Source organism: Tachypleus tridentatus, chromosome 5 (assembly GCF_004210375.1).
Source record: "Tachypleus tridentatus isolate NWPU-2018 chromosome 5, ASM421037v1, whole genome shotgun sequence".
NCBI classification, from domain to species: domain Eukaryota; kingdom Metazoa; phylum Arthropoda; class Merostomata; order Xiphosura; family Limulidae; genus Tachypleus; species Tachypleus tridentatus.
The window spans coordinates 30,451,032-30,462,974 of NC_134829.1; the positions used below are offsets into that span (position 1 = coordinate 30,451,032).

The 11,943-nt window shown below is 32.6% G+C and overlaps 1 protein-coding gene across 5 annotated transcripts in view; it reads right to left on the reverse strand.

Moving 5' to 3' along the window:
- The window catches only part of LOC143250833 (NEDD4-like E3 ubiquitin-protein ligase WWP2), a 68,365-nt gene extending 63,311 nt beyond the window's left edge, over positions 1–5,054 (reverse strand). The window contains exon 1 of one of the 5 annotated variants that reach the window (XM_076501904.1): positions 4,865–5,054. The gene's annotated coding sequence lies outside the window, so the exon portion shown is untranslated. Of the gene's footprint in view, positions 1–4,403; positions 4,427–4,864 lie in introns of those variants that run through there. The other 4 variants (XM_076501905.1, XM_076501907.1, XM_076501908.1 and 1 more) reach the window with 4 other exon arrangements.
- Positions 5,055–11,943: the final 6,889 nt, after the last annotated feature.

Genomic DNA, 11,943 nt, shown 5'->3' on the forward strand with positions numbered 1-11,943 from the left:
CTGAAAGATAAATGCCATGCTTATCTATCTCATCCTTTCTTTCACAAATTTACAATGGTTTTCTCTTGATGACGAGAAACCCACTTGAAACAAAAATGTACCTCAGAATGGCTGGTATGGGTATTAACACTTTTATTGATAAGGAGAGAACAATGTTTAGACTTTCCAGGTTCATCTTCATGTTTAGAAAGATGACCTAGGAAGTTCTAAAAGTTGTTCTCTACTTATCAATAAAAGTGTTAATACCCATACCAGCCATTCTGAGGTACAATGGTTTTCTATGATACTTTATACCATATTATTTAAAACCAACAGAAAGACAGTTTTAGTGTGTCAAATGATGCATTATATTACATGGTTTTGTATACAGAGAATTGTCTTTCACCTCCAGTTCCAAAACTGCTTTCACATCAACAAACTTAAATGATTTCATAAAAGTTCTTATTACATAGATTGAAAACAACAATTATAATTATAGGGTATTGTTTGCTTTGCATGTGATATTACTTGTGTTCTAAGGTACATTGAATTAAATAAAACATTATAAAAAAAGTACGCTTAAGTATCGTGAAAGTCAAAAGTTTTGCTCAGAAGTGCTATATTTCTTGTTTTTCATGTGCATTCTTTACCTTTTAATATAAAGTTAACTAAAATGTAAAAACATAAAAACTTATTACATTACAAAAGGTTAGATTTAGTAGCATAATGCAAAATAATGATGATTCTTCATAAAGTATGCTCATGAGTAGCTTGTACTTTACATAATTCAACAAAGTAACGTGAACTGCACGTTTCTCAAGTGGTTTTTATTTGCAAACGGCAAAAATTTAACAAAAATTTATTCTGTTTTTCTAATAGTAATTTCTCTTGAGAATCTGGGAAATTTGTCAAGCATTCTAGGTGTCAAGAGAACATATGAAATTACAGAAGAGTTCATAAACGTAGCTCTAAGTGACTGATTCAGAATACAGTCAACAACAGCACCTTCAGTGAACATGTATTTCATGCAATTAAATCATTTATCAGTCTCTTAAAAAAATTTAAATTCTTAAATTTTTCACATCACATCAAATTCGTAACGAAAAATACAAAAATCTACATAAAAATATAAAAAAGGCAGACTACAATACTGAATAGGAAATTTAAGATGAAGCCAATGGGGAGATAACCTTCAAACTAGTGAAAACAAAATCTGATGTTAATGAAATCTATATGCTATGTTTCTTACATGTCAGTATCAGGTCTGAAATGTTCTTAAATTCACTATTAATCTTGGACCTTTAATTTAAATACATAAATTCTAACACTATCATTATAGCATTATAAGCAAGGCCTAATGTTAAAAAAATCACAAGAGCAATTAGAAATCAATCACAGTAATAAAAAAATAAAAACATGCACACTGACACTAATATATAATACTGTAATATATAATACTAAAGTGGCAAGACCATACCTCACAACTATTTCAAAACGTTCTAACCAGGGTTCTTCTACATAAAAAACAACAAAACATTCTCTTAAAATCAACTTAATTATATTAATCATTCAATAAGGTTGGGAAAATCAATAACTACAAAATGTCTGTCTTTCAAGGCTTCCAGACTCTCAAATATAATGTTATTCATAGCAGAAATAAAACTTGCCATCAAATTACTGGCTTTTCTATATCATTCACTGGTAATAAGATCTGCATGTCATAGTGAGTAATTTTGTTTTTTCCTGTTACAACACTTAGTGAAAAAAGAACAAATTTACAAAAGAAAAGCTGAAAAGCACATTGGACACCAATAACACAATACTCAGGATTGAGAGATAATAATGATGGTGGTGTTTACTTTTTGTGCGAGTGACTCGTATGTCATGAAGAATTATTCGACCAACAGTTACTGATGTACACTCAGTCTGGTGCACCAATAATTCAGAAAAATAAATTTAAAATGCCAACAGGATGTTTATGTGTTATTATATGGATAATTCTAGGATTAATGATTTGATACTACATTATAACATCAGCAAACATAACTAGAGAATATGTTAAGAAACTATTTGAAACTACAAAAAATTATGTAAATGAAGAGCAAAGCTAGTTTATTTTTTAAGCCAAGATCTAAAATACACATTTAAAACTTTTTAATTATTTATTCTGACAATTTTCTCATATACAGCAAGTTTAACAACTAGATTAAGGTTTTCTCTTTTTTGAAATGTTCCTACCTCCTCTAAGTCTAAAAGAGGTCATAGTTTCATTTTATAAGTCACTGGTTATTCTTCATTTAGAGTATTGTGTGCAGTTTAATCCCTCCTTATCTTAGAAAAGACACTGAATAATTGCAGAGAAAATTCAAAAGAATTAATGAGATGTTTCTATGAGGGATTGGATGTCAAATGAGGATAGATTAAAATCTCTCACCTTGTTCCCATTGAAAAGTTTGGGCTGACATGCTAAAAAGTATTATTTTGCACTGAATTCAGAGGGCCACAGGATGAAAATATATTAGTTTAAGATTTGAAAAAATGAGACACTTCCCACTGTGGCACTGTCATTTCTCCAATGGATAGTGAATCTATGTAACAAACAGGTGGCAAGCTGAAGAATTTTAAAAAGGTTGTGGAACAGTTAGAGGACACCTTAACTGGATATACTGGTTAATTTTCTGTTTGTTATGGGAAGATGAAAGTCAGGACATCCTTGATGAGCTAAGAGACCTCATTACATCCTGTTATTTACAATCTAGAAATCTACTGAAAACTTGAGAATTATAGCATGCTGTTTATTGCACAAGAGATATTTCAATGGAAAAGTGTAGAACAAAAACTTTTCAGAAAGTGCATAATTTATAATTCAATTTGGCATCTTAGTATTATAAGGAAAAGTAAAATACAAATTCCCTAGTTACATGTGTGACAAACCTTTATATTAGTACAATTATTAGACTATCTGTCCTCACTATGAGATGGCCAGCATACCTGTATTGCTAACAAAACCGTCAAATTAAAAATCAATAATACAATGTACAACTACTACTATCAAACCCAAGATATATACATACCTGCAATATACATTTGATCTGGCAACAAAATCAGTTAGTATGGGCATCTGGCATTTGTTTATTATATGCATGGAATTTAAGATCATGCATTAATATTAGAATCTATGACTGAACTCAAACAGTAACAGTTACATAAATTATAAAAATACCCATCCTCTAATAATACACAGTACACAATTTGACAGCTTCTGCCCTAGTCAAACAATGTCTGGACATAGGCAACATCACCACTTCACTATGTAAACTTGCACACATGATACATGTTCATTTCAAACTTTGGCCAAATCTACATGGTTTAGGTATAGGTTGGACAGATTTTAAATTTCATATCTAATGTTAAAACTTAGAGTCTAGGCCTAGATTTAATTTTCAACAATTTTATATTTTGTACCAATCACTAAATGGAAATATATAATTGGATTGCCACAGAAAACTAGTCTGCTGCAGGTGTACATCATTTCACCTTTTACAGACAGTGACTCTGAAGATGACCCAGATTTTGAACATCAAAAACACAATTTTTGAATAACTGACTAAACATTAAAAGTTTACTACTATTTGGACTAGAAAATGTACAGGGATATTTTCAAGTTAAATCTTTTTTCACAATTAAATCATACCAGTAATTGTTTTATATAGTTACTTATGATTATAATTCAAATTACTGTTTCTTATAATAATTGATATTATTATTATCATCCATCCAAGTAAAACTACCACTGCATTCAATTGACAGCACTCTGGAAGAGTAAAGAATACTAAACATCAATAAGGACTACCAAATATAGCACTTACTAGTCCTTCAGGAAAGAGACAAAAGATTTATTTCCAACCTTGTAAAGGTTCATTCTACTCTAATCTAATTTTTCTTCTAGTGTTTATATACATGTGTATTACATTTCTCAATTTAACTGACTTTTATGCATATATCAAAAAACAAAGACAGTAAAAAATAAACCTATCTTGATTGAAGAATATTAAATAAGTTATCTACAACTTACAAGTTTTTTTATTTATTTAAATTGTTCTAGACTACACATATTCAATTTTTTGATGATCAGTCAGTTTGTTGAAGAAAAAATAGTACAACTTTATTAAAAATACTGTATATTTGCAAAAAGAAAAAGTTGTTCTTCAATTTCTTGGTAGGACTTTCTAAATAATGCATTTTAAATAAGTTTAGGAAAATATTTTATACTAATACTAAAACTTAATAATTTACTTCAAATAATAAAGTAAGCAATTACCACAACTAATTACTTCATTACTGACTCTTAGATTATTATTATAAAAAATATGTAAAATGCACGACTGTTAACTACTTATTTTTAATCTTAAACATGAAAGTACCTATTCTACAGTCATATCCAGTTATTTCATCTAAAAGTTTCATACAAAAAAAGTCACTCTTCATTAACTTCAAGTCTGTGTGGTATAAAGTTTCACCGTGCGTCGTAACCTAATTTTTCAATACAAAGTCAATAGCGCACTGTTAAGTGCACTCTGCAAGGCGCAACAATGTACTAATAGCATTAAACAGGGAAATGCAATTTCAAAGTTAACTTTTCGCTTACTATATCAATCACGGAGATAATTACTCATGTTTATTCTTATAATTTAACTAGTTTTAAGGCAATGATTAATCTATAAAGTTTTTTACCAATAATACATCTAGTGTTACATGTATTACTAAATGCTATTAATACTAGTACTGTAATATCACTGTAAAGGTGATAGTAATATTAGTAAGTTACTAATCATAGTATTACTGGTAGCACTAGCTTTTTAACTAAGTGTTAGGACTTCGAAACCTTATCAGTTTGTTGCCTGCCTTCTTCTTCAGCTATCACTCTCTGAGATCCAACTACTGTTAACTAAAGCTTTATAACTAATTACATAATTTTTATGTATTATAATTACACTACGTAACTGTAGTACAACTATCTTACGTTTATCACCTTAATCAGAAGAGAAAAAAAATAAACGCCTACACCTTGAGTTAAGCGCCATCTGCAATTATTGTTAATAAAAACAGGAACACAATGTTTCGAATCGTCTATAATTTTGAAAAGATTTTCAAATAATATCTACTCAAACTCAAATTAAAAAAACAACAACAACATATTTATGAGTCAAAAATTATAACAAATAATCTCACACATCTTTGAAATTATATGAGATATACCTTTTTTCAGCCAAAAGTGAAATTTATTTAAATTTATAAGCGTAATAGGTTCATCATTAGGTGAGCAATAAAGTAATGGACTTACAACACTAACATGCAGAATTCTATTTCCCGTGATGGTTTGAATCAGTAGATGATGTGAGACAGGGTACAACTATCATGGAAAGCTTAAACCATCTGAAGGGTTAAAAATCAAATGCTTACACTAAATGGAGATTTGATGCATCCACACTTATCTCCGATAAGTGGACATGGAGCACATGCTGCAGCAATGTCTGTCTGCAGGATATATGCCACAGCAAGACCCACCAATAGAGATTGTGCTATCACAAAATTCGTGCCATTACTATGTCCACCCACTGGATAGATGCTATAGCTAAGGTTAGTACCTTCACTTGGACATCATCCAGATAAGAGAAGTGAATTCTACTTCAACTATGGAATAGAAGAGCTCTAGCAAATGTATTATTCAAACTTTGTCATACAATAAAGACAGCAGATGTATCTATTCCAGCTTATAATTCGACAAATATCAGTCAATCCATAATATCAGCTCTTTGCTCAGCAGAGATGTAGGCAAGGGAGTCAATATTGGCCATAAAATTAGCAGATCCAAGATGGCCCGCAAAAAAATGGTGGTCACTGTAGCAAACACTCAGAAAAACTGACAAAGCCCAAGTATGAGTTGGGGAAACAGAGAAGACAACTTGCATTAAAAACTTTAGTGGTCATCCCAGGTCTGTAAGAAACAGGATATAGCTTGTTATGTGCTTCTCAGAATACACGGGGAACAGTCAGTGTTCTTAATGGTCACAGAAGCAGTAAGGACCCTAGTATACTTCACAATATAACAAGTTTACAAGTAAGACCACAACTATGGTAATTGACCATGAACTTTGTTCTAGTTAATAGTGATAGATTAAACATTAGATGATAAGTTGATCTCAAATTCAGTCTAAGATATGTCACCCATTGAATGGAAGTAATCCTTTCCTATCTAGGATCTGTAATTGGTATCCTTGGAATGGATACATTGTAGAGTTTGTCAGTTTTGCCTGTTTAAATGGTGAACTGATGCTTCATGGAAAATGTCACTTAATATCACCAATGTCGAGCCCAGGAACCGTGGACTCCATAAGAGTATGTAGTAAAGAGAATTCTAACAGCTCCATTTAGGAACTTGGCAATCCCATGGTGTAACCTAGACAAAGTCTAACACATCAGTACCGTACAACACACTCATAGAAGCCTCCTAAGAAATAAACTGTTTCTTCCCAAAGAGCAGGCAGCATTAGTTTGGGCAGTGATAAGTCAACAAGGAATTAAGTGTCTGTACCTTTGATGATAAGCTATCCAGCTGGATGGTAGAATGTTTGTGGGAATAATAAGTAAAGTCAAGGTAATCAACGCTAGCAGTAATACTAGATCTGAGCTCATCAAACCACAGTCGAAAGCAAATACAAGAGTACCAATGTACCCGAAATTAATTATGTAAATCAAATGCAGCAAAAACAATTCGATGACATTTTGGATCAATATAGCAATGTATTTTTGAGATCAGATGGAAGATTTATTCGAACAACAGTGATGCAATTCCATATAAATACATGTGGCACACGTTCAATAAAGCAACTACAGCACTGACTTTCTTGGAGCACGAAGGAAGTTGCAGGCATTGAAATAGAATCGATGATGCAGGATGAAGCTATAAAGCCTTTGGAAACTGCGTGGTCATTTGTAGTTTTGGTTTTTCAGGAAGAAGGGTAGTATATCAAGATTTTGTATGTATTTTCGATGAGTAAGTACACTAATTCACATTGGCACTTCTCCCTTAATGCAAACACATCAATGTTTGGTTGCAAACAATACCTATCAACGACAATAACAATACTGTGACAAACAGCAATAACTATACCTTCCAATAACTATCTTGTAACTCTCTTTCTCTCTTAATAAAGGTATTTATTTACAGAGTAGGTTACAAGAGTACAACCTTATGTGATCATAAATTTGCATACTCTTCTGCTACATTAATAGTATCTGTATGTCACCGCTAGGGAAGATGGTGTTGCCTTCATCAATTTTTTTTTTTTTTTTTTTAATTTCGCGCAAAGCTATTCAAGGGCTATCTGTGCTAGCCGTCCCTAATTTAACAGTGTAAGACTAAAGGGAAGGCAACCAGTCATCACCACCCACTGCCAACTCTTGGGCTACTCTATTACCAGGACCTTTTCGTTAATAATATTGTTGGTTTTATGTTACACTGATCATAAACATTCATAAATGTTGTTTGTGGATATTTCACAGATTTCTGAAAAAAAAAAGACCAGTATTTTGACTTAGCAAAGCAATAACATTTAGAAATATATCTCAAGATACATTAAAATGTGATTATACCTTCACCGTTTAACAGAACTACGTATTTACCAGTATTCTTTGTTTTATTTCTTAAATGATAAGTGCATTTCGTTACATTGTTTTTCTTTCTAACTACGTCATTATATAAATCAAAGACAGTCTTATAATTAGAAGAAAGAGTTGTTGTTGTTTTTGAATTTCGCACAAAGCTACTCGAGGGCTATCTGTGCTGGCCGTCCCTAATTTAGCAGTGTAAGACTAGAGGAAAGACAGCTAGTCATCACCACCCACCGCCAATTCTTGGGCTACTCTTTTACCAACGAATAGTGGGATTGACCGTCACATTATAACGCCCTCAAGGCTGAAAGGGGCGAGCATGTTTGGTGTGACGGGTATTCGAACATGCGACCCTGCCGGGCAGAGTCTTCATCAAACACACACTCGTTTACACAAAATACAAATAATTGTGTAGAAGGTGATTTAGCGTTTTAATGTAACTAAAAATTCATAGATAAGCTAAACTATAGAAGGAAATAATAAATGAACGATAAACACAATTATAACCATAGAAAAAGGTTAATTTAACAGCTTGGATCTGACATCTAGATACTAGAAGTTCAGTTGGATAACAAAATCATTGCTAAAATTGGTTAACATGAAGTATGTAAAAAGAAAGATATCTGTCTACGTTAATGATGTTTTGGTGTTTTAACAAGCTTTCGAGTCAAATGATTCACTGCCATAATCGTCAGACTAAATAGGCTTAGAGATAATTGACAATATTGTTTGATGTGAACACAATTTTCACATGAGAACACACTGGAAGGAATAACTGAATTTTAATTAATTAAGGCACATGATTAGAGATGCTTGACTATCAGAACCGGCAACCTGGTACCATCGGTACTATTGCAAATTATTATGCTTCATATATTTTGTATTTAATATTAAATGTCTTCTGTACTCGTGTAGGGCAGAGGTTTAAAAGCTTTAAATTTATTGTTGTTGTTTGTCCATTTTCAATTCATCATTTTTCACTATTGATTTTCTTTTAGTCTTAATTTAGAGCAAATTCATTATCACAAGCAAACACAGAAGGTATGAGGCTTGTCAAAAGTCTGCTGAATCCTGTCACAGAATGTATTCATCCTTTCCATCGGGGCCCGGCATGGCCAAGTGTGTTAAGGCGTTCGACTCGTCATCCGAGGGTCGCGGGTTCGAATCTCGGTCACACCAAACATGCTCGCCCTTTCAGTCGTGGGGGCGTTATAAGTGACGGTCAATCCAACTATTCGTTGGTAAAACAGTAGCCCAAGAGTTGGCGGTGATGACTAGCTTCCTTCCCTCTAGTCTTACACTGCTAAATTAGGGACGGCTGGCACAAATAGCCCTCGAGTTGCATTGTATGAAATTCAAAACAAACAAACCTTTCAATCGTGGGACTATCATAATGTAACTGTCAATCTTATTGTTGGTTGTTAAAGAGTAACCTGTTTGTTTAATTAATTTTGTAATAATATCTCCATCTTTTATACATGGAATTAAAGGGTTTTAATAAATTGTGTATACATTTTAAATGTATTTATATATATATACATATATATATTAATTATTTTGTATGTAGACATATATATCATGAGTATATGTTTGATGCACCATCACTCACTCCATGCACTTGTGGGCGCATGAGGTAGGAATGATGGGAAATTTTACTTTTTTTATGTAGTTTTAAATTAATGTTATGTTTCTTTATGTATATATTTTAAGGACTTGATTTTTACTTAATTTAAATTTTCTTGTGTCTAATATGTATTTCAGATCCTTTGTCGTAATCAGACAGTTCCAAATCTGTGCTAATAAAAGTTTTGTAAAACATATAATAAATATATACATTTTTATAACTGCACATTCTGTCTATAGTTACATTTTGGGGAAGATTTGGTTAGTTACTAAGATATTTAATGATACTCCACAATTGTTATTTTGAGCTTATTTTCTGTTATCTAACAAATTTTCCAGAGTTAGTTCAGCTTCACAGGGTTATACCACACAATCAGCAATGCAGAAAATGGCTACAGGTGGTCTGAACATATCGTTCTCATAAGTGCGGTAACTTTCAGTAAAAAATTCTTTTCTACACATGAATAAAAATCGTTGGTTAGTTTCTAACAAGTGTTTGTAAGAAATATATTAAGAAAGTAACTGACTTTGATAGACATCCACACGAAGATCTTAATTGTTACTCACTGATTAAGAAGGCCGGGCAAGATTTGGTAAATTTAGGGCGCCTACTCGTAGTCTGTGAGCTGAAAACCATGTTTCCGACCATAGTCACCATTACACCTGTGAATACATTATAATGTGATGGGCAATCTCATTATTCGCTGGTAAAAGAGCAACCCAAGGATCCTTGTTAACTAGTTGTCTTCTCTCTAGTCTGTCACTGCTAAATTAGGGATCGCTAGAGGAGTAACGTCCCCGCTAGTCCAGCGGTATGTCTCCGGATTTACAACGCTAAAATCAGGGGTTCGATTCCCCTCGGTGGGCTGAGAATTTGTCCTCCAAGTTGGGGTTGTGCGGTAAGCTAACAACCTACTCATTTCAAAACCAGCCTGTTCAAGGAACCGCAGCATATGCGGCCCTATGTTCCTTAAAGAATTTAGTATTATTATTATATATTATAGCAGTAAGCTCTCGTGCAGCTTTGCAGGAAATTCTGAAGAAACGAAAACACTGATTATTTCTCGCCTTGTATCACTTTTGACTTATTGTAAAATAGGAGTAGAATTGATATTAATATTTCCGAACATGTAGATCAAATGACTACGTGGGAGACTCCTAATATTCAGACATATACAACTCTAATTTAGAAAAGCTTATAAGGGGAAGGACATTCATTTTGCAACTCCAGTCAACAAATATACAGATACTCTTAACCAAACAGTGGGGTTGATTTTCATAGTTATGCCAATCAACATAAGTGTAATATTGTTACTCAAATAATGAACATTTTAGTCCACAACCCCATGTATTAACCACAAAGTTGAAGACACTATAAAATTTCTTAGTTTAATTAAAAAGGTAACTTGAAACCATTTTAAAATTTATTTGTTAAACTTCGCGCAAAACTATTCGAGGTCTATCTATACCAGTCGTTCCTAATTTAGAAATGTCAGACTAGAGAAAGATAGCTAGTTAACACCCCTACCACCAATTCACGGGATTTTCCTTACCAACCAAAAGTAGGATTGACTGTTACATAAAGACGGCACCACAATTGAAAGGGCAAGATGATTTGAGTTCCCGAACTTCAGATTGCGAATCGAACGTCGTACAATGTTGGAAGTTTTGAAAAAAAAAAAAAAAAGTAATTTGGGTAGCTTCGTTTTAATATTCTTTCCAACCAATATTACAAAATGAATTCATGTTTAACATCAGATCCTTTTTTACCTTACATAATTTCCAGGTTTCACGAATCATTTTTTACTGAGAAACTTCTTAGTACAAGCCTCCACCCTTAGAACATTCCATTTCATTCCTGAAGTCACCAGCCAGTGTGTATTTACCGTGGTCCCTGTTTAGGAATTCCTTCTCTTATTTACTGGATGGTCGTCTTGATTTGAAGAATCAAGTCTTTCATTATACCTATCAGAGATCAATTCTTGCTAAACATCATAATGTAACAACAACGTGAGCCAAAAAGATAAGACAATAGATCTTTGGAACTGAATAAATTAAGAATGTTTGATTCGGTTCTAATCGAAGCACATTACAATATAAAACTTGTATTACGTATTCGTTCCAAGACAGAAAACTGTCGAAATTTTCCCACATTTTTTTTTTTTCCTTCACAGGCCCACATGACTTTTATTATTTCCTGAGACTTCGTGGTATCAAGTCGATAAAGTACACAACATATTTGTCCAAGTCATATTTTACCAATCTAATAAAATTATGAACAAAATATTCATGCCAGATTCGCGATGTAGATAACAATATAAAATTTGAATTTTTAAGTTATAACTTTTTGGAAAAATATACAAAAAAGATGTAACCTAAAAACATGAATTTTTAAGTTATAACTTTTTGGAAAAATATACAAAAAAGATGTAACCTAAAAACACACTAACCAATGTCAGTTTTACCAGAATAAAGGTCGTTCTGTTTTTTTTTTAACGTTTTAGCCCGAAACCAACGTTCAACACATATCAGTTCAATTGATATTGTTGTTACGCACAAGGCTATGCAATGGACTGAGTGAATTTTTAGCATAATAAGCCTTGACACTTATCGCTGAGCTACCGTTATGTTCTTCTCAGGTAAAACTTATTTTTTCCATGAGTGACA